This window comes from Rhincodon typus, chromosome 12, assembly GCF_021869965.1.
Source record: "Rhincodon typus isolate 14 chromosome 12, sRhiTyp1.1, whole genome shotgun sequence".
NCBI classification, from domain to species: domain Eukaryota; kingdom Metazoa; phylum Chordata; class Chondrichthyes; order Orectolobiformes; family Rhincodontidae; genus Rhincodon; species Rhincodon typus.
The window spans coordinates 17,091,241-17,115,284 of NC_063343.1; positions in this window are offsets into that span (position 1 = coordinate 17,091,241).

Sequence of the window (24,044 nt, forward strand, 5' to 3'; positions counted from 1 at the left end):
GTTATATCAGATTCTCCAGCATCGGCAGTTCCCACTATCTCTAAAGAAGTTGTTGAGACCAGTTAAGTGATTGGGCAAGGTGGCAAATGGAATATAATGCAGGTTTTACCTCCAGGGAATTTCTCCTGATGTGACTTACTTATGTTATGCCTCATAACATAAGAAACTATGGTGTGGATAACGTGGAATAGAAGAATCCAATATACATTTATTTTAGCTCACTGACATATACAAATATTAAATTCACAGGCACATCAATGTCTGGGCAGACTTTAAGCTATTAGGTTACAAAGAACAGCAAGCATCTATCAGTGTGTCACACTTCAAGTGGTCCTAAGTAACAACAAAGAACAAAGAAAATTACGGCACAGGAAATTGCCCTTCGGCCCTCCAAGCCTGCACCGATCCAGATCCTCTATCTAAACCTGTTGCCTATTTTCCAAGGATCTGTATCGCTCTGCTTCCTGCCCATTATTGTATCTGTCCAGATACATCTTAAATGACACTATCGTGCCTGCCTCTACCACCTCCGCTAGCAACGTGTTCCAGGCACCCACCACCCTCTGCGTAAAGAACTTTCCACACATATCTCCCTTAAACTATTGCCCTCTCACCTGGAAATCGTGACCCCTAGTAATTGAGTCCCCAACACTGGGAAAAAGCTTCTTGCTATCCACCCTCTCTATACCTCTCATGATTTTTTAGACCTCAATCAGGCCCCTGCTCAACCTCCGTCTTTCTAATGTAAATAATCCTAATCTACTCACCCTCTCTTCATAGTTAGCGCCCTCCATACCAGGCAACATCCTGGTGAACCTCCTCTGCACCCTCTCCAAAGCATCCACATCCTTTTGGTGATGTGGCGACCAGAACTGTATGCAGTATTCCAAATGTGGTCAAACCAAAGTCCTATACAATTGTAACATGACCTACCAACTCTTGTACTCAATACCCCATTCGATGAATGAAAGTATGCCTTCTTGACCACCCTATCGACCTGCGTTGCCACCTTCAGGATACAATGGACCTGAACACCCAGATCTCTCTGTGCATCAATTTTCCCCAGGGCTTTTCCATTTACTGTATAGTTCGCTCTTGAATTGGATCTTCCAAAATATATCACCTTGCATTTGCCTGGATTGAACTCCATCTGCCAACTCTCCAATCTATCTATATTCTGCTGCATTCTCCAACAGTCCCCTTCACTATCTGCTACTCCACTAATCTTAGTGTCATCTGCAAACTTGCTAATCAGACCATCTATACCTTCATCCAGATCATTTATGTATATCACAAACAACAGTGGTCCCAACACGGATCCCTGTGGAACACCACTGGTCACAGTTCTCCATTTTGAGAAACTCCCTTCCACTACAACTCTCTGTCTCCTGTTGCCCAGCCAGTTCTCTATCCAGCTAGCTAGTACACCCTGGACCCCATGCGACTTCACTTTCTCCATCAGCCTACTATGGGGAACCTTATCAAACGCCTTACTGAAGTCCATGTATATGACATCTACAGCCCTTCCCTCATCTATCAACTTTGTCACTTCCTCAAAGAATTCTATCAAGTGGGTAAGACATGACCTTCCCTGCACAAAACCATGCTGCCTATCACCAGTAAGCCCATTTTCTTCCAAATGTAAATAGATCCTATCCCTCAGTATCTTCTCCAGCAGCTTCCCCACCACTTACGTCAGGCTCACCAGTCTATAATTTCCTGGATATCCTTGCTACCCTTCTGAAACAAGGGGACAACATTAGCAATTCTCCAGTCCTCCGGGATCTCACCCGTGCTCAAGGATGCTACAAAGATATCTGTTAAGGCCCCAGCTATTCCCTCTCTCGCTTCCCTCAGTAACCTGGGATAGATCCCATCTGGACCTGGGGACTTGTCCACCCTAATGCCTTTTAGAATACCCAACACTTCAACTCTCCTTGTGCTGACTTGACCTAGAGTAATCAATCTATTCCTAACCTCAACATCCGTCATGTCCCTCTCCTCAGTGAATACCGACGCAAAGTACTCATTAAGAATCTCACTCATTTTCTCTGACTCCTCGCTTAACTTCCCTCCTTTGTCCTTGAGTGGGCCAACCCTTTCTCTAGTTACCCTCTTGCTCCTTATGTACGAATAAAAGGCTGTGGGATTTTCCTTAACCCTGTTTACTAAAGATATTTCATGACCCCTTTTAGCCCTCTTAATTCCTCGTTTCAGATTGGTCCTACTTTCCCGATATTCTTCCAAAGTTTCATCTGTTTTCAGTTGCCTAGACCTTATGTGTGCTTTCTTTTTCCTCTTTGCTAGTCTCACAATTTCACCTGTCATCCATGGTTCCCTAATTTTGCCCTTTCTATCCCTCAGTTTCACAGGAACATGTCTGTCCTGCACTCTAATCAACCTCTCTTCAAAAGCCTCCCACATATCAAATGTGGATTTACCCTCAAACAGCTGCTCCCAATCCACATTCCCCAGCTCCTGCCAAATTTTGCTATAGTTGGCCTTCCCCTAATTCAGCACTCTTCCTTTAGGACCACCCTCGTCTTTGTCAATCAGTATTCTAAAACTTACTTAAGGTGGAGAATGAGACCTTTATACCCTGAGGTCACATGTTATGATACATAAACAGAAATTGCTGAAAAAGCTCAGCAGATCTGGCAGCATCTATGGAGAGAAATCAGAGTTAACATTTTGTGTTGACCCGAAACGTTAACTCTGATTTCTCTCCACAGATGCTGCCAGACTTGCTGAGCTTTTCAGCAATTTCTGTTTATGTTTCTGATTTACAGCATCCACAGTTCTTTTGGTTGCTATGATACACTATTGATATCATGACCATGTGTCTTAAAGGTATACTGACATACTAATTGTGAGACAAACCACAAAATCTGCCTTTCCTCTAAAGATATTTAAAAAATCCCTAACAGGTAGTTGTCCGTATACGAACAGGTAAAACGAAGTTCACAGCACAAACATTTCAAACTTCAATGACATGATTTTGAAGTTTGATAACTTATTCTAATCTGATCTATGTGCATCATATATCTATCTACAGAGGCATATGTTGTTCTTTGTCACACTTTTTTTGACAGCTTGTTTCTGTTGCTGGTTACTGTCCCTCAACATCATGGTGTCATCATCATCATCAGTTTTCTTCCTCATTCCTAATCACACATGATTGGTGTACATCACTTTGATCTGAGTTAGTTTTGCAATGTAGTACCATGTTCAGAAATGACTTCCTATGATCTGAGCTGGTTGCACGTTTTAGAAATCTTTTCTGCTATCCAAATATTTGTATCTCCAGCTGCTCACTTTTGTATATTCTCAATCACCTATGTCTTTGAAGAAGAATGTTGTGTGTTTCAGGGTAGTTAAACAGTTCATTGCTAAGCAAGTTCAATCACACTTGTATTTTGAAAAGAAGTTGTTCTGGGCAGGGTGCTCTTCTCCATCAGTGATACACGAAAATTCAACAATGCTATGTAAAAACTTGCTTTGTTGCTTAACACTTAATGAACGTTGATATAATAACATATACCTTACATTTGGCTGGACTGTTTTGAGCATGAAATGTGAGGCAATAAAATGGGTCACTCCCCGGTGGATACACAAGTCTTGAATTGATTTGTCAGTGAATGTGGACCATTGTCAGACTCTAACTGTTCACTCATCATGTCAACATTGATGATGCTCGTATTAAGTAATCGAATAATGAAAAATTGGGAAATATAATCCATCATGAAGATATAACATTTCCAACGTGCTGTGAATAGGTCTGTTGCTGCTTTCATCCAAGGAATTTATATTGTAGAATTCCTGCAGTGTGGAAACAGGCATTCGGCCCAACAAGTGCCCACCGACTCTCTGAAGAGCATCCCACCCAGATTCACCCCCCCTACCCTATCCCTGCAGTTCCCATGGCTAATCCAGCTAACCTACACATCCCTGGTCACTATGGGCAATTTAGCATGGCTAATCCACCTAACCTGCACATCTTTGGACTGTGGGAGGAAACCCACACAGACACAGGAAGAATGTGCAAATTCCACACAGACAGTCACCTGAGGTTGGAATTGAACCTGCATCCCTGGCGCTGTAAGGCAACAGTGCCAACCACTGAGCCACCATGTTAAATGCCTGTAGAGGCTCCTTCTGCTGCTGGGATTGATACATTTGGCATGCATCGCATACATTCATTTTTATTGTATGTATTCTGATTCTTCCCTGTCCACACACTGATTCATGTGTGAACAGTATTGTGTTGAATGCCCATGTGTTTCTGGTTTAGCATTGACTTGGTATTTTGGTGTGATACTTTTAGTATTAGGACTTGTTTGCCCTTGAAAATTACTTGTTGTGATATATAAATTTCATCTCTGTATGCCAAAATGATTGACTATCTAAAGTAATTTCTTTAGGAGTTGGGAGGTCATGTTGCAGCTGTACACAACGTTGATTGGGCCAGTATTGAAGTGCTGCTTGCAGTTTTGGTCTCACTGCTATAGGGAGGATGTTGTGAAACTTGAAAGCTTTCAAAAAAGATTTACAAGGATGTTGCCAGCGTTGGAGGTTTAAACTATAGGGAGAGGCTGGACAGACTGGGGCTATTTTCCTTGGAGCATTGGAGGCTGAGGTGTGACCTTATTGAGGTTTATAAAATCATGAGGAGCATGGATAGGGTAAATAGACAAAGTCTTTTCACTGCGGTGGGGAGTCTAAAACTAGAGGGCTTAGGTTTAAGGTAAGAGGGGAAAGATTTAAAAGGGACCTAAAGACAACGTTTTCATGCAGAGAGTGGTGTGTGTATGGAATGACCTGCGAGAGGAAGTGGTGGAAGCTGGTACAATTACAATCTTTAAAAGGCATCTGGATGGGTACGTGAATAGGAAGGGTTTAAAAGTATATGGACCAAATGCTGGCAAATGGGACTAGATTAATTTAGGATACCTGGTCAGCATCGATGAGTTGGACCGAAGGGTCTGTTTTTGTGCTGCGTACCTCTATGACTCTACATGACTCAAAGATGTGCAGGTTAGGTGGATTGGCCATGCTAAATTGCCCATGGTGCTCAGGGATGTATAGATTAAGTGGGTTATAGGGGGATGGGATGGGATGCTCTGGGTGGGATGCTCTGAGAGTTGGTGTGGACTTGTTGGGCCAAAGGGCCTGTTTCCACACTGTAGGGATTCTAAGATTCTAAGATTACTGATTTAACACTGTCAGACTATTCTTGAATAATGCTTCTTTGCAACTCTTGCAGTTGTTTATCTTTGGCAGTGCTGATTACAGTTGTTCCTGCTTGTCTGGTCAAAATGCCTCAGATTAAACTTGAGAATATCCTGAAAATTATAGTCAAGAACATCCACGTGTAGCTGCAGAGGATTAACTTGGTCTTATTGGGAGTTTGAGCTATTCTGCTCTGTGCGTCAGTGATAGTCATCTTGGTAACTGACTTATGTTTTACTTCAAATCATATCCTTACAGAACATTGATTCTTATGAATTATGTCTATTTTGAGATCTGGGCATACTGGGTAGTCCTGTTGTTGTTATACTGTTGGCATCTACCAGGCAGAAGATTTCAGAAAGCTAATTTGAGCTTGTGTATTGGTACTGCATCATGATTATGCCAATACAAGGCATTGGTGAGTCATTATACATCATGAGAGATCTCTCTTAAGCTTTACCAATGATATCCACTTGCTGATGTATATCTCTTTCAGAATGTGTAGTGGTACAATGTTGGCACTAATTCTTGTGTTGATTTTAGCTTTTAAAGTCTGTCATCCTGCTTTTCAGGACAGATTATGTTAATATTTATATAAGCTGCTGGTCACCTTATACCATCAACATAATGTGTTAGCAATATGGAAATCTTGGTCATCTTCTGCAATTTTCTGTTTGTTTGGCTCACATTTGAAACACATTGACATATTAGTGTACCTTCTTAATGCAGTCAGTGCAGTGGTTTTTAGGCTCTTGTTGGTCACCTTTGTTCTTTTCCGGGGTCTGACTTGGCCATAGGTTCAGATTTCCTGCACATGTGTGCTGTCCATTATCATTTAATGCCACATGCTCTAACAGATATCCCGAAAATCCGGACAGTTTTGTTTAGGTGTGATAAACGCAACTGTTATAGGTTTTGTTGTTTTAATGCACTTTGCTGACTGTATCATTAGCGTTGGCTGCATTTGCCACCAGGGCTTCATACCAGTGTCGATCTCAACAAATGCAACAATAATATGACCTTTCATCTTTCACAAAATATTCTTTCTAACTGCTTTCATTGGTGTGGAGGTAATCCACAAATTCAATAAACCTCTTTGGCAGTTCCTCTTCAGAAAAGTCACATCTATGCCCTTTTCTGTGAACTCTTCTGACAAACTGGTCTTGAAGTTGCTGTTTGCATGTCATGAGTTGGACATTGTTAATTCCTACCTTGAGCTGACGTTCAAAGACTTTCCAAATGTTTTCTGAATCTCTCTGATTGTTCATCAAAAGTCAGGACATATTAGTTCTGCAGAATCCCTCTTTGCCAAAGGCAAGCCAGATTTTCAGATTTTTTTTTACGATTGCTTGATCTAAAAATAGAACTGTGCGTGCTGCCTGAATAGTTGTCTCCTGTGGTCAGTGATCTATCTACAGACCTCTCCAGCTATCTGTGCTCACAGAAACTGTTGCTGATGATTGTCAGATTTTCTGATATCCAAAGATGTTGTTCAGTTGATCTTCAATTAGTCTTCAAAATGTCTGTCACTGAGATCTTGAAGTCTTCTTTATGGATGGCCACTGTTGTTAACCATGATGTGTGGTGGCCACCAGCAGAACTTTTTTAACCTCATGCAGCAATGCCTATGTTATCCCTTAGTACATAAGAAATTAGAACATGGACAATGTAGAATTGATAAATCAACAGACATGTGTTTCTGCTCACTAACATATGCAAATATTATATTCACAGGCACATCTGTGTCTGGGCTCACCTTAACCTACTAGGTTACAATGAACAGCAAATACTTCAAATGAATCCAAGTAAGATGATGCTTGTAGCCTTTATATCATCAGTTCACATGCTACGATACAGCGATGACATCATGAACAATTTTTTTAAAGCTATACAAACAAAGTGACCGTGTGATATGACACTTCAGAATATATGGGAAAGTATTAAATTACCCACTTCAGATCAATGTAAAGAAGCAGAATGGTTTTTGAAAACTCAGTGGCTGGTAAATAAAGAGATTTGAACATCCCTGTACATGAATCACAAACACATAGGTGAAATGAACAATTGAATTGACAAATGATGTGTTTGATTTTTGGAAGGATGCTGGTGTATAAAAGTAAATAATTCTTTCAGCAATTATTCAGGACTTTGGACAACCATGATCACATTTTGAATGTTGTTTCCAGAGGTGAGCAAGTTAGGTGGATTGGCCATGCTAAATTACCCATAGTGGTCAGGGATGCGTAGGATAAGTGCATTAGCCATAGGAAATGCAGGGTTATAGGGATAGAGCAGGGGGCTGTGTCAGGATGGGATGTTCTTCAGAGGGTTGGTGTGGACTTGCCTGTTTCCACTGTGAGGATTCTATTCTACAATTTTAGTCTCCTTATCTTAAAATAAATGTCTTAGAAGACATGCAACAAAGGTTAGTTTGGTTGATTAATTAGCTATGTGTTCACCAGAAAACAAAGTTGAGAGGTGCTACAATCTAGTTTTTAAAATTCTATTTTTTTAAATTCTAAAATGTTTAGATAATATAGCCCTAAACAATGTAGAATGGGAATACAATCTGTACTGCCCAGAAAGGATTACAGTGAAACTGGCAAATCAGACATACTGGCCCAACTCATGTTGTAAATTTTAAAATATACGAGTAGTACATTCATTTCCAAGCTTCACAGGTTTTCCCTTTAGGCTTTCGAGGTGGGAAGAAACAATGGGTCGGGGAGGAGGGATGTAATGTCAGCCCTGTCTCGAAACCTGGGAGGAGTGGGGGAGAGAAGTTTAAGCCCCACCAAAACACATGGGTTTTGTTCAGGTGGAATGTAAATATTTCAGAAATCTTAACCCCAAGCCACCTCAAAATTGCTGACATGCAGCATTTTCAGAGGTGAGGTGTTTTGGAGCACAGAAACAGTGCCACTTTTGGGAATTGAATTGCTAATTTAAATTTCTTGCAAAGATTTGTACCTCATATTGTGGATAAGGTTGTTGGCTTGCTCGTCAAGCTGGCTGATTATTATACAGACGTTTTGTCACCATGCTAGGTAACATCATCAGTGCGGCCTTGGGTGAAGCGATGTTGTTCTACTCCATTTGGTATTTATATGATCCATTCTGTTAAGTTGGGTTGTCTCATTTCCGGTTCTGTTCTGCATGGGTTTGTATATGGGTTCTAATTCCACATGCTGGTTGATTGTGATCAAGATACACGAACAACAGCTAGCAGCAAAACGTCATGATGAACTTTCCCTCATCTCGGTGCAATCGGACAATGAAGGCCATCAATTTAACTGGTACAACGTGTCCATCCTAGCTCAAGCCAAGCACAGACATGCACGGGAGTTCCTAAAGTTTTCAACCGGTAATGCAATCAACAAACATGTGGAATGAGACTCCATGTACAAACCCATGCAGAACAGAATCAGAAACGGCACAACCCAACTTAACAGATCAGATTATATAAATACTAAGCGGAGTAGAACAACATCATTTCATTGGAGGCTGCACTGATGATGTTACCTAGCATGGTGATGAAATGTCCGTGCGATAATCAGCCAGCTTGACAAGCAAGCCAACAACATCTGCTAATCTATTTGTCTGCCTCAGATTTTCTTCTCCATTTTGGTTTATCCTGGCAGCTGAAAGGGGGCATATGTTGTTGGATCTAGCATGAAAGTTCCTTGCTAAGTATTGTTTCTGGCTCAGGTGACACTTCCACCTTCAGTCAACCAATTTACTATAACTGCACTGTACCTCTAATTGGAACCCACCTGCACCCAGGTAATCCAAATTTCCCACCGATGCCACAATGTTTGCCCAACCAGGTCTTTCTCTTCTCTCCAGCACCCCAAGTCCACTTGATCCAGCCTTCTAAATTCATCTGCTTTCCCTGACTGCTGTTTTCCAACACTCCCAACCATTCGATAAATATTGGGACTGCCAGTCATTTCGGTAAGCATGTTGTCAATTAATGAACAAGGCTTCCTCAGTTGCAAAAATGCTGATTCGTTCCGCTGGAAAGGAGAACTATTTCCAAAATCAATATGGTCAGATACACTACAAGTGTAATTTGAGATTCAAGACAGAATGTATTCTTTGCAATTATGAACTTGTCTACTCACTGGTCAGCTGATATAATTATACAGCCAGTCTAAGCCTCCTTGTCCTGGTTTAGTGCCAGTCAGGCACTTACTTCATTAATGACAGGATCCGTATCATTGTCAGGGTAGACATCATGCCTATGAGAGAAGCTGACAGTTGTCTAGTAACAGCAGTGCCACCAGTACGGCAATGGGCCCAGGCTGCAAGTTTACTGCTGGAGTTTGGAGATAGGTGAGTTGGCTCAATAGGGTGGTTGCAGCAATGGGGAAAATGGGGTGTTAGTTTTAAGCCCGGGCTATGGTTTTCATCCATAAGCAGTCCTCACCTTCAGCAGGTCTCTCCATTTGACATGGCTTGCCTAAGCAGTAGTCACCCCTGCTCTCCCTAACCAAGTCACACAAATATGCAGCAGTTTGCTTACATAGCATGATCTTACCATCACTGATGGAATATTTTTGGCAATAGGATGATGCTCTTAATTGAGCAGTTTTGGGCCCATATCTAATGAAGAATGTGCTGGCCTTGGAGAGAGTTCAGAGGAGGTTCTCAAGAATGTTACTAAGAATTAAGAGCTTGTCACATGAAGACCATTTGAGGACTCTGGGTCTGTACTCAATGGAGTTTAGAGCATGGGGGAGGACCTCACTGGAACGTACAGATCACTGAGACAGAGTAGACATGGAAAAGATGTTTCCATTAGTAAGAGATACTAGAACCCAAGAGCACAGCTTCAGTGACCGGATGACCTTTAGAACTGAGATGAAGAAGAATTTCTTCAACCAAAGGGTGATGAATCTGTGGAATTCATTGCCACAGAAGGCTGTGGTGGCCAAGTCATTGAGTGTCTTTAAGACAGAGACAGATTAGTACTTGATTAGTAAAGGGATCAAGGGGTACGGGAAAAGGCAGGAGAATGAGGTTGAGAACCATATCAACATGATGAAATGGTGAAACAGACTTGATGGCCTGAATGACCTAATTCTGCTCCTGTATCTCATTATCTTATAGATCTTCATGAGGGCAGGAGCTAACTCTTTTCTCTGCAGTCAAAACCATCTTAAGCCTGAAGAGGTCACAGCCACAGGACCCATCAGGATGCATGGGTGCACAAGATGATCAGAGATTTTCACCCTGCCTCCATTTCCTGGAGATAAGAGAGGCAAAGTTTTGACATGGGCTCCATATATCTCAAGACTTTGTGATAGAAATGTGCTGGATGCTGGAGCAGGATCTGAAGGCTGTAGGTCTGGGAGGTCATGCTCTCGCAATGGCTGTGAAGGTGACAGCTGCTTCAAACTTCTCTGCTACTTTCTCCTTCCAGAGAATGACAGGTGACCTGTGTGAGATCTCTCAGTATTGCGCCCACAAATATATCAGTACAGTGACTGATGGAATCCATGTAAAATCACACCTTTTCATTTGGTTTCCCTCATGATGAGGTCAATGCTGCATCCTGGGCAGTAGGATAGAACATAGAACTGTATAGCACAGGAACAGGCCCTTTAGCCCACGATGTTGTGTCGAACATGACACTAAATTAAACTAATCCCTTCTGCCTGCCCTTGACCCATATCCCTCCATTCCTTGCACATTCATGTGCTCATCTAAAAGTCTGTAAACGTCCCTATCCTATCTGCCCCCACCACCACCCCTGGCAGCGTGCTCCATACTCCTACCATTCTCTGTGTAAAAATCTTGCCCCTCACATCTCCTTTGAACTTTCCCCCTCTCACCTTAAATGCATGCCGTCTAGTTTTAGACATTTCAGGTCTGGGAAAAGGTTCTGGAAACATTGCTGGCTTTACCCGAATGCAGAATTCCATCTGTGTAGGCATGACACTGAGAGGGCCATATCACAATACTGCAGAGTCCATCAGTGGGAACGGGTTTCATGCTATTAATGTTCAACTGATCTAGGATGACTGATACCACTTTCTGGAGGTGTGTGCCAGATACCCTGGAAGCTCCTCCTACATCCTGGAGCACTCTTGTGTACCTGGTGTGTTTCAGGGTCTAGGTTTCTAATGGGTTTGTTACTGTTGGTTGATTCATGACACCATTTCATAACAACCTGACTGATGCAGAACACAGATATAATGCCACTCATGCTTCAACCAGGACTATGGTGAAACAGATAATAGGGCTTGTCGGGAGTGCTGCCTGACTCATTGTTTACCAGCTCCCTGGTTCTGACACTGGACCTATGTGTGTCATGTGGTGTGGTGGAAAAAAACATTGGAGGCAGATGTTTCAGATGTCAAGAAAACTCTGATTTTATTAAACAAACAAGCAAAATTAATATATTTACAAAACAAGAAAGTGAATATCAAATTGAAACCCCCCCTGTCTCTGACTGAGACTGTCTCCCAGTTACCTTAAGGTAACTGAGGGCAGCACGGTGGCTCAGTGGTTAGCACTGCTGCCTCACAGCACCAGGGACCTGGGTTTGATTCCAGCCTTGGGCGACTGTCTGTGTGGAGTTTGCACATTTTCCCCGTGTCTGTGTGGGTTTCCTCCGGGTGCTCAGGTTTCCTCTCACAGTCCAAAGGTGTGCAAGTTAGGTGAATTGGCCATGCTAAATTGCCCTAGATTAGGTGGGTTATAGGGGGATGAGTCTGGGTGGGATGCTCCAAGGTTTGGTGTGGACTTGTTGGGCTGAAGGGCCTGTTTCCACACTGTAGGGATTCTATTCTTAATCCCTAGTTACTCAATACAGTGGGTAAAATAGATGCAATGGCTGACTGTTACTATACTATACTAATAGGGAAAAGACAGAGAGAGAAAGAGAATAACCTGCTCTAATCCACTTCCCTTCCTTAGAGGTGCCTTACACCGTTAACTCCAAACCCCTCTTCCCTTTCTATGACTAGCCCAGCAGGGTTAGAAGTTTCGAAGACCTTAGGCTCACCCCTGGCGTGAAAGCAGCGATTTCGACTGGCTCTGTCCGTAGTCACTTGCCATAGTTGGGACTCCGCAAAGGGCTGCAGGTACCAATAATGGTCAGTCTGTCCCCACAAAGTCCCACTCACAGTGCAGGATTCTCGCTCTCTTTTCTTGCTTCTCTCTCCTTTTCCTTCGCCTTTCGCTGTACCTTCCACTTCACTGCTGGGCTCAGGGTTGAATGGGTTGATACTTGTGTAGGCCCCAAAGTGTCTGAAGTTGTTGAGATTGTTTATTTCCTGTAGACTGGCTTGCGTTGTTTTAGCTGAGGCATGAATGGGGGATTTTCCTTTGGTTTCAGTTAGCTAACCCCTGTCCCAGACATCTGCCCCTGGACTTTATCATTCCCCAGGCTGTTCCAGCCAGCCTTATCCTAGCTCAGTTGCAGCACATGGTTCCTGGAGTCCCAATGACTTTTAATCCGATATAATATAATTCCCATAACTTCTGCCTTCAGAGAGTTTTTAAGTCCAGGGTATTTTCAACAACAGATGGGAATTTTTGCCCCACTTTACAGGCTGCGAGCATTGTGGCTGCTGTGACATTACTTTCTTGGTGAGGGGTAATGCCAGATTACTAATGAATATTTGGGTGCACAGCAACATTTTACAGATGGTTCAGGCACAAAGGATGCTGGGCTTACAGTAGATATCCACTGCATAGTGAGTTCTGTTTGTTACAGTGGGTGGTAAAATGCAGATATATTGTGCAAGAGGAGTGCCAGAGGAATGCAGTAGGTAGTTAATGAGGTGGGTTTGGTAAGATACAATGAGAGATTTCACTTGGTCACGTGGCGGGAAACTCTGCAAAAAAACTTGACAAATCTGATGCTGATCAAAAAAAAGTGGAAGATTCAGCCCGCTGGCATTTTTGGAAGTGGCAGAGTGATAGTGCAATGTTCTGTGTCTTACTCCCTTGAAATAAAAAGAAATGAATTTATCAAAGAAACCAGTTCAGTACAATGCAGTCTGGAAGCTGGTACTTATATCTGCAGGTGTTAAAAGTTAATTCTGTATCTGTAGAATACATTTTTCAATAAATGATTCTTGTTTAGGTTCATAAAGTTGAAGTACAGGTTGCAGTGTCAAATAATGTGAAATATTAATGTTATAATTTTCAGTGAAATACTAATTCAAGACAATGAACCTCCTGTTGGGAGGTACAGGCTGATAATCTTATTTTATCATTAAACACATTTTAAAATGTGTTATCTTATAGTCGACAGCTATCTCTTCAGAGATAAGTCCATTAACACTAGTGATAAACTAATTACTGGGTCCATCAATTACTTGCAAAGTAATTGGTATTGTACATTTAAATAGTCTTTCTATTGAATACCAAACTTCTAAACATTTATACAAGAAATTAAATCTAGAAGACTCAATTTTATTTTTAATTGTTTTGATCAAATGGTTTTGATTCGACCTCAGTGCTTTCCATTTTCATAATAATTCAAAACAATTGACCTATGACAGATTGAAGTCAACCATAGCAGATGTTCTTACAGGGGTCCATGCTGGTTGCTTATTAAGCACTCACTGCAAAAAATTCAGAAACAATTTTAAGAAATGTCTTACAGCAATATAGTTTATCAGTCTTTCAAAGGAAATTTCACTCTTATTCAACCCTCCTATAATAGCACGACATTGCTTCCTTTTGATTTGCCCAAACATATGCAGCTTGTTGCCAATTCTAATTAGCTTGCAATCAGGCCTTTAATTGTTAGAATATGGTGCAAGTACTACAGAGCCCGAAAGATATATTTTGCAACTGGGCATGTTCCACCAACAGTCTGGTGGACAGGAAATACCTATCACATTCCTATGGCATCTCTAGCATCCAATTCTATCCCTTTCTTACCAAGTGTTGTTGATTGAAGAACTTGCCACTTAGCGAGTACCCACAGAAAACCATCATCCCTGATGCCCAAGTCACATTTCACCCAGCGGGGTCCTGAAATTCTGAATCTGTCTCTCTCCATGAGACACATTCATTTTGAAGATATTGAAGAAGGGGAAGATGGTGCCGTGATTTTCTGACAGACTTGAAGGTCCTGATGAGGGGTATTGCAGAGGAGGAGCATCCCCTTACCAGTTGACCAGCAGTGCAGTGCCACAACACCAAATGCTGGAAACCTGATCTGAGTTTGCCACCCTAGTCAGTGTGGTATCCATGGTTCAGAGGATATGTCAGCAGTGCCATTAAAGTTTCACAATGACCTTCTCTGCTCTGCCAGGGTATGTGCCACACTTTTATCTTGGTTACCTCACACTCGCTCTATCTCTGCTTTGTACCCACCTCCCATCAAAGCACATGCTTGATACTCTCATTATTGCATGCAATATCTTTCTTCACTCATTCTCATTCCCCTCCAAATTGTCAGAACACTAATCCTATATGATCTCTGAACTGTCTGGAAAAAAGTTGGAACAGTGCTCCTGAGAATGGAGCAGAAAATAGGAGCAGAAGTAGTTCATTTAGCCCTTTGACCCTGCTCTGCAATTCAATATGATCATGGCTGATCTTCCAACTCAGTATCGTGTCCCCTAATTTCTCTGCATACCCTTTGATCCCTTTAGTCCTAAGATCTATAACTAACTCTGGGGATCCACCAGCACCAAGCATTCAATCATGTGGCTGCCTCAATGTACAAGTTGACAGCTGTCATGGAGAGACAGGATCAGCACCCTCAGAATCTGCTGAATACGTACACACAAAGTCATTCCATCTCCTTAGCCATTGAGTCCTCAGGACCAAAGCCTGACAGAGTGATGGGGAACCTGACACACCTCATCTTTACCATGGATGTCTAGTCCCTATACACTTGCATTCCCCATGCAGATGGCCGAAAGACCCTCCGCTTCTTCCTGTCCCGCAGGCCCGACCAGTCCCCCTCCACTGACACCCTCATCCACTTAGCTGAACTCGTCCTCACCCTTAACAACTTCTCCTTCAATTCCTCCCACTTGCTACAGGCAAAGGGGGTGGCCACGGGTACCCGCATGGGCCCAAGCTATGCCTGCCTCTTTGTAGGATACGTGGAACAATCCCTCTTCCGAAGCTACACTGGCCCTATCCCCCACCTCTTCCTCTGTTACATCGATGACTATATCGGCGCTGCCTCGTGCTCCCGTGAGGAGCTCAAACAGTTCATCCACTTCACCAACACCTTCGACCCCAACCTTAAGTTCACCTGGATCATCTCTGATGCCTCTCTCTCCTTCCTGGACCTCTCTGTTTCCATCTCTGGCAACCACCTGGAAACCGATATCCATTTCAAGCCTACCAACTGCCACAGCTACCTAGAATACACCTCCTCCCACCCATCTTCCTGCAAAAATGCCATCCCCTATTCCCAAGTCCTTCGCCTCCGGCGCATCTGCTCCCGGGATGAGGCATTCCACTCCCGGACATCCCAGATGTCCTCGTTTTTCAAGGACCACAACTTCTCCCCTTCAGTGGTCGAGAACGCCCTCAACCGTGTGTCCCCCATTTCCCGCAACTCATCCCTCACACCCCCTCCCCGCAATAACAACCAAAACAGTATCCCCCTCGTCCTCACGTACCACCCCACAAACCTCCGAATCCAACACATCATCCTTTGGCACTTCCGCCATCTGCAATCTGACTCCACTACCAAAGACATTTTTCCCTCCCCTCCCTTATCTGCTTTCCAGAGGGACCACTCTCTCCGTGACTCCCTCGTCCGCTCCACACTCCCCACCAGCCCCACCACCCCTGGCACTTTTCCCTGCAACCGCAGGAAGTGCTACACCTGCCCCTACACCTCCCCCCTCACCCCCATCCCAGACTCCAAGAAGACCTTTCACATCAAGCAGATGTTCACCTGCACATCTGCTAATGTGGTATACTGTATCCGCTGTTCCCGATGTGGCCTCCTCTACATTGGGGAAACCAAGCGGAGGCTTGGGGACCGCTTTGTGGAACACCTACGCTCGGTTCGCAACAAGCAACTGCATTTCCCAGTCGCAAACCATTTCAACTCCCCCTCCCACTCCTCAGACGACATGTCCATCCTGGGCCTCCTGCAGTGCCACAACGATGCCACCCAAAGGTTGCAGGAACAGTACCTCATATTTTGCTTGGGAACTCTGCAGCCCAATGGTATCAATGTGGCCTTCACAAGCTTCAAAATCTCCCCTCCCCCAACTGCATCCCAAAACCAGCCCAGCTTGTTCCCGCCTCCCTAACCTGTCCTTCCTCCCACCTATCCCCTTGTCCCAACTCAAGCCGCACCCCCATCTCCTACCTACCAGCCTCATCCCGCCCCCTTGAACTGTTCATCCTCCCTGGACTGACCTATCCCCCTCTAACTCCCCACCTACACTCACCTTTACTGGCTCCACCCCCGCCTCTTTGACCTGTCTGTCTCCTCTCCACCTATCTTCTCCTTTATCAATCTTCTATTCGCCTCCCCCTCTCTCCCTATTAATTTCAGAATCCCCTTCCCCTCCCCCATTTCTGAAGAAAGGTCTAGACCCGAAACATCAGCTTTCCTGCTCCTCTGATGCTGCTTGTCCTGCTGTGTTCATCCAGCTCTACACCTTGTTATCTCAGATTCTCCAGCATCTGCAGTTCCCACTATCTCTGAAACACTTCAGATGCCCCTTTCTCACAAGGAGATAGGGTAGTGCCAGGAGGCAAGCAGCCTGAGGAGGAGCCACATATAGTCCCCACAGAAGTCTCCAATCAGGACAATCCAGTGGTGGCTGGACCCTCCACCTCCATCTTGCCTGCCCCTTTCTTACCCTTGAAACTTCAAGCCAAGGACGATTCACATGCCTCTGACAAGAAGATACTCAGCATGGCCATCGACCTAGTCACAAGCTCATTCGGGGTCACCCAATCAAATCTTTGGGGCCAGCAGGGTCCCTCCACCCCAGCTGCAGGACCTGAAACTGTACAAAGAGGGCATGTGAGAGGGAGAGAAGGAAAGAAAACTTTTTGAGGACACTGTGGTAACTATGGACTATACTTAAAGTGTCACTATTATGTAAATTTGATTGGTTTTGTACTAATCTATTTGTTTGCCTGTGTAGCCCCATATATAACTGTGCCAGCATGATGCTTAATTGTATATCCATACTGGATGTGGCAGATCTATGTCTGTGTTGAGAGCCTGTTGAAGCATGTGGAAGCAAGAGGAATAAGGTGAACATATGATTCTGGATTACTCTGTTGCCTTCATACTAAAACATCCCCATTCTTTCTCTGTCCTCTGTCCTCTGTATCTAAAATGGTTTGTGTTAAAGAGGTGGCCAGTAACATCTGGAACATGGATGTGTGCAGCAAACAGGAAGTCAATCCCCATGGATCATGAGGGATCAGACAATGGTCACCCTTATCCAGCCCATGCTACCACTTCTTTGCTTAGTCAAAAAGAAAATGAAGCCATACAGAAGGTTTACGAAACTGAAGACAGACAGAGAGCTCAAAGAAGGAATTAAAAGGGGCCATGAAATGTCTTTGGTAAACAGGATAAAGGAAAATCCCAAGGCAATCTATACCATTACTAGCAGCAAGAGGGCAGCTAGGCAAAGGATAGCTCCACTCAAGGACAAAGGAAGGAATTTATATGTGGAGTCAGAGGAAGTGGGTAATGCCTTTAACGAATACTTTGTATCTGTATTTGTAAAGGAGAAGGTCACGGTGGATGGTTAATCTCGAAAGGGGTATTTTGAAACTCTAAGCTATTTTGATGTATAAAAGGAAGATATGTTGGGTACTTTGAAAAATATTACAGTAGACAAGTCCCCAGGACCTGATGGGATTTATTCTAGAATATTGAGGGAGGCAGGTGAGAAACTTCCTGGGGCCTTGTACAAAACCTTTATATCCTCTTGAGTCACAGGAGAGATCCCAGATGATTGGAGAATAGCCAACATTGTTCCTTTGTCTAAGAAGGGCAACAGGGATAATCCAGCAGATTACAAACTGGTGAGCTTTACGACAATGTTAAGGAAATTATTGGAAAAAAGTCTTAAGATTTACTCACATTTGGAAAAATATGGATTTATTTGCGATAGGCAGATGGCTTTGTGTGGGGAAGGTCGTGTCTCAGAAACTGTGAGCGGCATGGTGGCTCAGTGGTTAGTACCGCTGCCTCATAGCACCAGGGATATGGGTTTGATTCCAGCCTTGGGCAACTGGCTGTGTGGAATTTGCACATTCTCCAGTTGTCTGCATGGGTTTCCTCCCACAGTCCAAAGATGTGTAGGCTAGGTGGATTGCCTGTAGTGTTCATGGATGTGTCGATTAGGTGGGTTATAGGGGGTTGGGTCTAGGGGGATGCTCTGTGGGTCGGTGTAGACTTGTTGGGCCGAAGGGCCTGTTTCCACAATGTAGGGATTCTATGATGAAACTTGAGTGACTATTTTGAGGAAGTAACATAGATAATTTTTTTAACATACTCATTTGTGGGATGTGGGCATTGCTGGCTGGCCAGCATTTAATGCCCGTCCCTAGTTGCCCTTGAGAAGATGATGATGAGCTACCTTCTTGAACCGCTGCAGTCTATCCACTGTAGGTTAACCCACAATGCCATGAGGGAGAGAATTCTAGGATTTTGACCCAGTGACAGTGAAGGAACGGCGATATATTTCCAAGTCAGGATGGTGAGTGGCTTGGAAGGAAAATTGCAGGTGGTGGTGACCCCATATATCTCCTGCCCTTGGCATTCTAGATGGAAGTGGTCGTGGGTTTGGAAGGTGCTGTCTGAGGATCTTTGGTGAATTTTTGCAGTGCATCTTGTAGATAATACACAGTGCTGCTACTGAGCATCAGTGGTGGAGTGAGTGGATACTTGTGGATACAGGCCAATCAAGTATGCTGTTTTGTCCTGGATGGTGTCAAGTTTCTTGAATGTTGTTGGGGCTGCACTCATCCAGCCGAGGGGGGAGTATTCCATCACACTCCTGACTTGTGCCTTGTAGATGGTGGACAGGCTTTCTGGAGTCAGGAGATGAGTTATTCGCCACAGTATTCTCACCTCTGACCAGCTCTTGTAGGCACTGCATTTATGTGGTGAGTTAAGTTGAGTTTCTGATCAATGATAACTCCCAGGATGTTGGTAGTGAGGGATTCAATAATGGTAACACCAACGAACGTCAAAGGGTAGTGGTTAGAAGACAGCAGGGCATTAGATGTTGTCTGTATGGACTTTAGTAAGGCCTTTCGTCCCTCATTCCAGGCTGATACAAAAGATAAAGTCACATGGGATCCATAGTGAGCTGGTAAGATGGATATGGAACTGGGTTAGTCATAGAAGACAGAGAGTAGTGGTGGAAGGGTTGTTCAGATTGAAGATCTGTGACCAGTGGTATTCCGCAGTGATCCCTGCTGGCACTCCTGTTGTTTGTATTATACAAAAATGATTTGGAGGAGAATTTAGATGGCCTGATAAGGAAGTTTACAGATGACACAAAGATTGGGGGCACTGAAGATATTGAGGAAGATTGCCAGAGGATTCAGCAGGATATCGGTAGGCTAGAGACTTGGGTGGACAAATGGCAGATGGAGTTTAATCCAGACAAATGCGGGATGATGCATTGTAGGAGTTCTAATACAGGAGGGAATGCAGTAAATTGCAGAACCCTCAGTAGCATAAAGATATAGAGAAATCTAGGCATATAAGTTCATAATTCCCTGAAAGTGGCAACACAAGTGGATAAGGTGTTCAAGTAGGCATATAGCATCCTTGTTTTCATTAATTGCATCATACAGTATAAAAATTAGCAAGTCATGTTGCAACTGTATACAACTTTAGTTCAGCCACATTTGGAATATTGTGTACAATTCTGCTCGCCACACCATAAGAAGGATGTTGCCTGGTTTGGAGGGTATTAGCTATGACGAGAGATTGGACAAATTTGGTTTGTTTTTACTTGAATGTCAAAGGATGAGTTGTGACCTGATGGAAGTTTACAAACTTATGAGAGGCATGGATAAAATGGATAATCAGAGTCTTTCTTTTCCCAGGGTAGAAAATATCAATTCCTAGAGAATATGGGTTTAAGTAAAAGGGGGTAAGTTTGAAGTAGATGTGAGAGGCAAAAGGTTTTTTACATAGAGGGTGATAAGTGCCTGGGATGTGTTCCCAGAAGAAGTGGTGTTGGTGGATACAATAGCAATGTTTAAGAAAATAAATCTTTTCTGCACTCTTTCTAGTTTAATAATATCCCTTCCATAGTAAAGTGACTGGAACTGCATTCAATACTCCAAATGTGGCCCATCAATGTCTTGTTCAGCTGCAAAAAATGTTCCAACTTCTATACTCAATAGTCTGACCAATGAAAGCAAGCATGCCAAAAGCCTTCTTGATCACTCTGTCTACCTGCAACTCCGCTTTCAAGGAGCTATGAACATGTATCCCTGAATATCTTTCTTCTATAACATTCCCCAGGGCCCTACCATTGACTGTGTAAGTCTTGTCTTGGTTTGACCCACCAAAATGCAACACCTTGCATTTATCTAAATTGAATGCCATCTCCCATTCCTCAGCCCACTGGCCCAGTTGATCAAGATTTCATTGCATTCCCAGGTAACCTTCTTCACTGTCTACTATACCACCAATCTTGGTGTTATCCACAAACTTAGTAAACATACCTCCTAAATTCTCATCTAAATCATTTGTATAAATGATGAATAACATTGAATCCAGCACCGATCCCTGTGGCGCACCACTGGTCCCAGGCCTTCAGTCTGAAAAACAAACTTCTACCCCACCCTCTGTCTTCTACCATTAAACTAATTTTGTATCCAATTGACTAGCTGTCCCTGGATCCCATGAGATTACTCCTTAGAGATGCTTATACATTTCCCTGACCACATTAGCCCAAACTCTGGACTGACCACTATAGAGTGACAAGACTGACTATGACCCACTCACCGAACTACAAAGACACAGAGTCCCAGAAAGCACTGAGCAGATGCCTGATCATGGCCAATCCCCTGGACTGGTTTCGTAGGCTCTCCTGAATTTGCTGTGCCGAGATCACTGGCTAAATGCTGCTTTTGTGGACTTTGGTGAGGACTATTGCTCTAAAGCTTTGAGACATTGGTGCTTGCTTGCTGTACATGCTGTGTGTTTGTTGCATATGAATGTGGTTCAGGAGATGTGAGATTGACAAAGCACACTGCCATACTGCAAGATATACATCCAATAGACTGAGAGCAGCTGACCAGCAAGGTGAGCTGTCTGGTTGTGTGACTGCACTAATAAGCAAGGGAGGGCAGAGATGCTGCAAGATGCAAGTAGATGCTAAATGAGCAAGTGCTGAGATTAAGCATGCAGCCCTACAATGCATGCTGGTCCAATCTATTAGCTGGGAGTCTGTACCTGTGTGCAAAGTGTCCTTGCAGCAGCTTTTTAGTGCTAGTTGCTGATGAGCCCTGCAACACAGATCTGTTTTTCCTAAGGATCCCAAAAATGGACTGGGGACATGCCACAAGGGACCTGGGGATTTCCAAATATTGGATGGCAATGTGTGTGAACAAGGGGTGCATGGAGTTGGTGTCTGTGGATCTTGGTTGGAAATGCTGTTTGATGATGAGCAAAATGAAGACTGTTCACAACCACTGGCAAGCTGAAGTCACCAAGCACCCACACAGATTTCATGTTGAGATTTCCCAATGTACAGCTTGTTCAGTGCCCTCCCAAATGAGTTTACCCTTGCAGAATGCAGCGTCAGTGTATTGGACATTCGCAGGATAGTGGCAATGGCAATCTATTTTCAACGTCTGTGATAGAAGGGTATGCATGGCTGGTGCTGGTGGATCATGCCTTGCTGTCCAGTTTGTATGTGATCAACATAGATATCCTGGAGCAAATGGCTAACTGACCCCATCAGGAACCTACACTGGTTTCAATGCTTAATTATTCCCAATGGCTAGTTTGAATAATGATTTTGGTACATTTGCAATCCCTGATGAATTGGGCTGTTAACAAGGCATCAATAAAGCAATGAAATGTGTGAATTGGAAACTGTTTGCTGCTAAGAATCTTGCCAGGCCATATCAGCAAAGAGAGGATGGTGTGGTAAGATGATCTTGATGTTGAGACTATCTCACCTGATTCTACCACATATCTCACCATAGTCCACACTGTTCAGAGCCTGGTAAAGATTCTATGCTTTGATTTTGTTCACATCAGCTGAATTTTTAAGTGGCGCATCTTCATTTACACAATACACTTTAGTTGTTAATGCATAACTTTTCTCTTGGCATACTTAACACCTCAATTTATTAAAAACAAGAGCTTCCAATTGAGAAAACAAAATCAACTTTAATCCTGCTATTCAGCCCTGAATTTCTCTGGGCTAATTTCAAGTTGATACTTCTGTTTTATCACAAATCATTTTTGTATTCTTCTTTAAATAATTTCCAGCACCTTTTTGAATATTTCAATCAATGTTGCTTATATTGCCATTTGTCACAAGGTATTTTATGCCCTCAGTGCTCTGTGAAAAGCCTTTATTGTTTTGAATGCTGAGTTTCAGTCAGTTCTGCTGCAGTTCAGTTCTGAATTTTAGCCTCTAAACATATAAATAAATCAGATTCATTCAAAATTACTTATATCTTGTTTTGCTCTAAAATAATGAATGAACCATGGCTATTTTTCAACTTTTATTCTACCACGCCGGAGGATGCACTTCAGATCCTGGTTGCGGCCTGTTATCATATTTAAATGTCATTCCGTCATAGACAAGTCGGAGTTCTCTTTTATGAAAGCGAGCAAAATAGTTGCATCTTCCATGATTAACAGCCATGCCTTCTCAAAAATCACATGATACAAGCATTCATAACCCCTGAACTTCCATAATGGGTTGTTATGGATGGAGGGGATCATTTTACCATGCTATGAAAATATGCATTCTCCATTCCATTCCCCAAGCTCCCTAACACCACCTCAGTTCTTTCAATTACACTGTCAACTTCAAAATGTCTCCCAAGCCAGTTTACCTTTTCTCTTACATTATAGAAAAATGTCAGCCTTATTAATTTTTTGCAAACAGTGCAAATGGCTGTTTCCTTTCTGGAAGAGATGTATCTGATAGTATGGTGCTTCCCACGAAACCTGCAGCGTTTAACCCTCTACCCCAACCAATTTTGGCACCAGCATGTTGAACATCAAATGTAAAGCCGGTCGTTCATTAATACAGTTGGAGCTCCAATCCATATTTGGTACCACAGTATTATTCCTCACTGTGAAGAGTTCTTTTAGGCATAGTTGAAGAATTATATTCAAAATAGCTCCTTGAATAATGTACATTGTTCCACATTATAATGAAATTGTCTATTTTATAGTTCTTGCTCATCACATAGTGCAGAAAATTAACAAGCATTGAAATTGAGGCTTTAATTTAATCACATAGATAATATGCTAAATTAGTAAAAATGTAAGAATCATAAGTCACCAAATAACTGGCAAGCTTTAATAAGAGAGAAAAGATTTCTCTGCAATTCAAGAATCATTGTAACTCCATGACAGCTCCACTTCTAACAGCAAAATGAGTAGAAGCCCATCACCTGGAAATCGATTTCTTTTCCCCAAGGACAAAGCTGCAGTACTTCAGATGAAAATGACATAAATCGAATCTGAATAATTCCAACAGAAGATCAATTTTTAGCATTCTGTTTTCTGGCATGTTGCTGTAAGAATAGATGTGTCCTAAATATCTTTGCTTTTCATGTTTTGCACAACAGATATGTACATTTCAGATTGTCAGAAACAAATGACGTATGACAGGCTT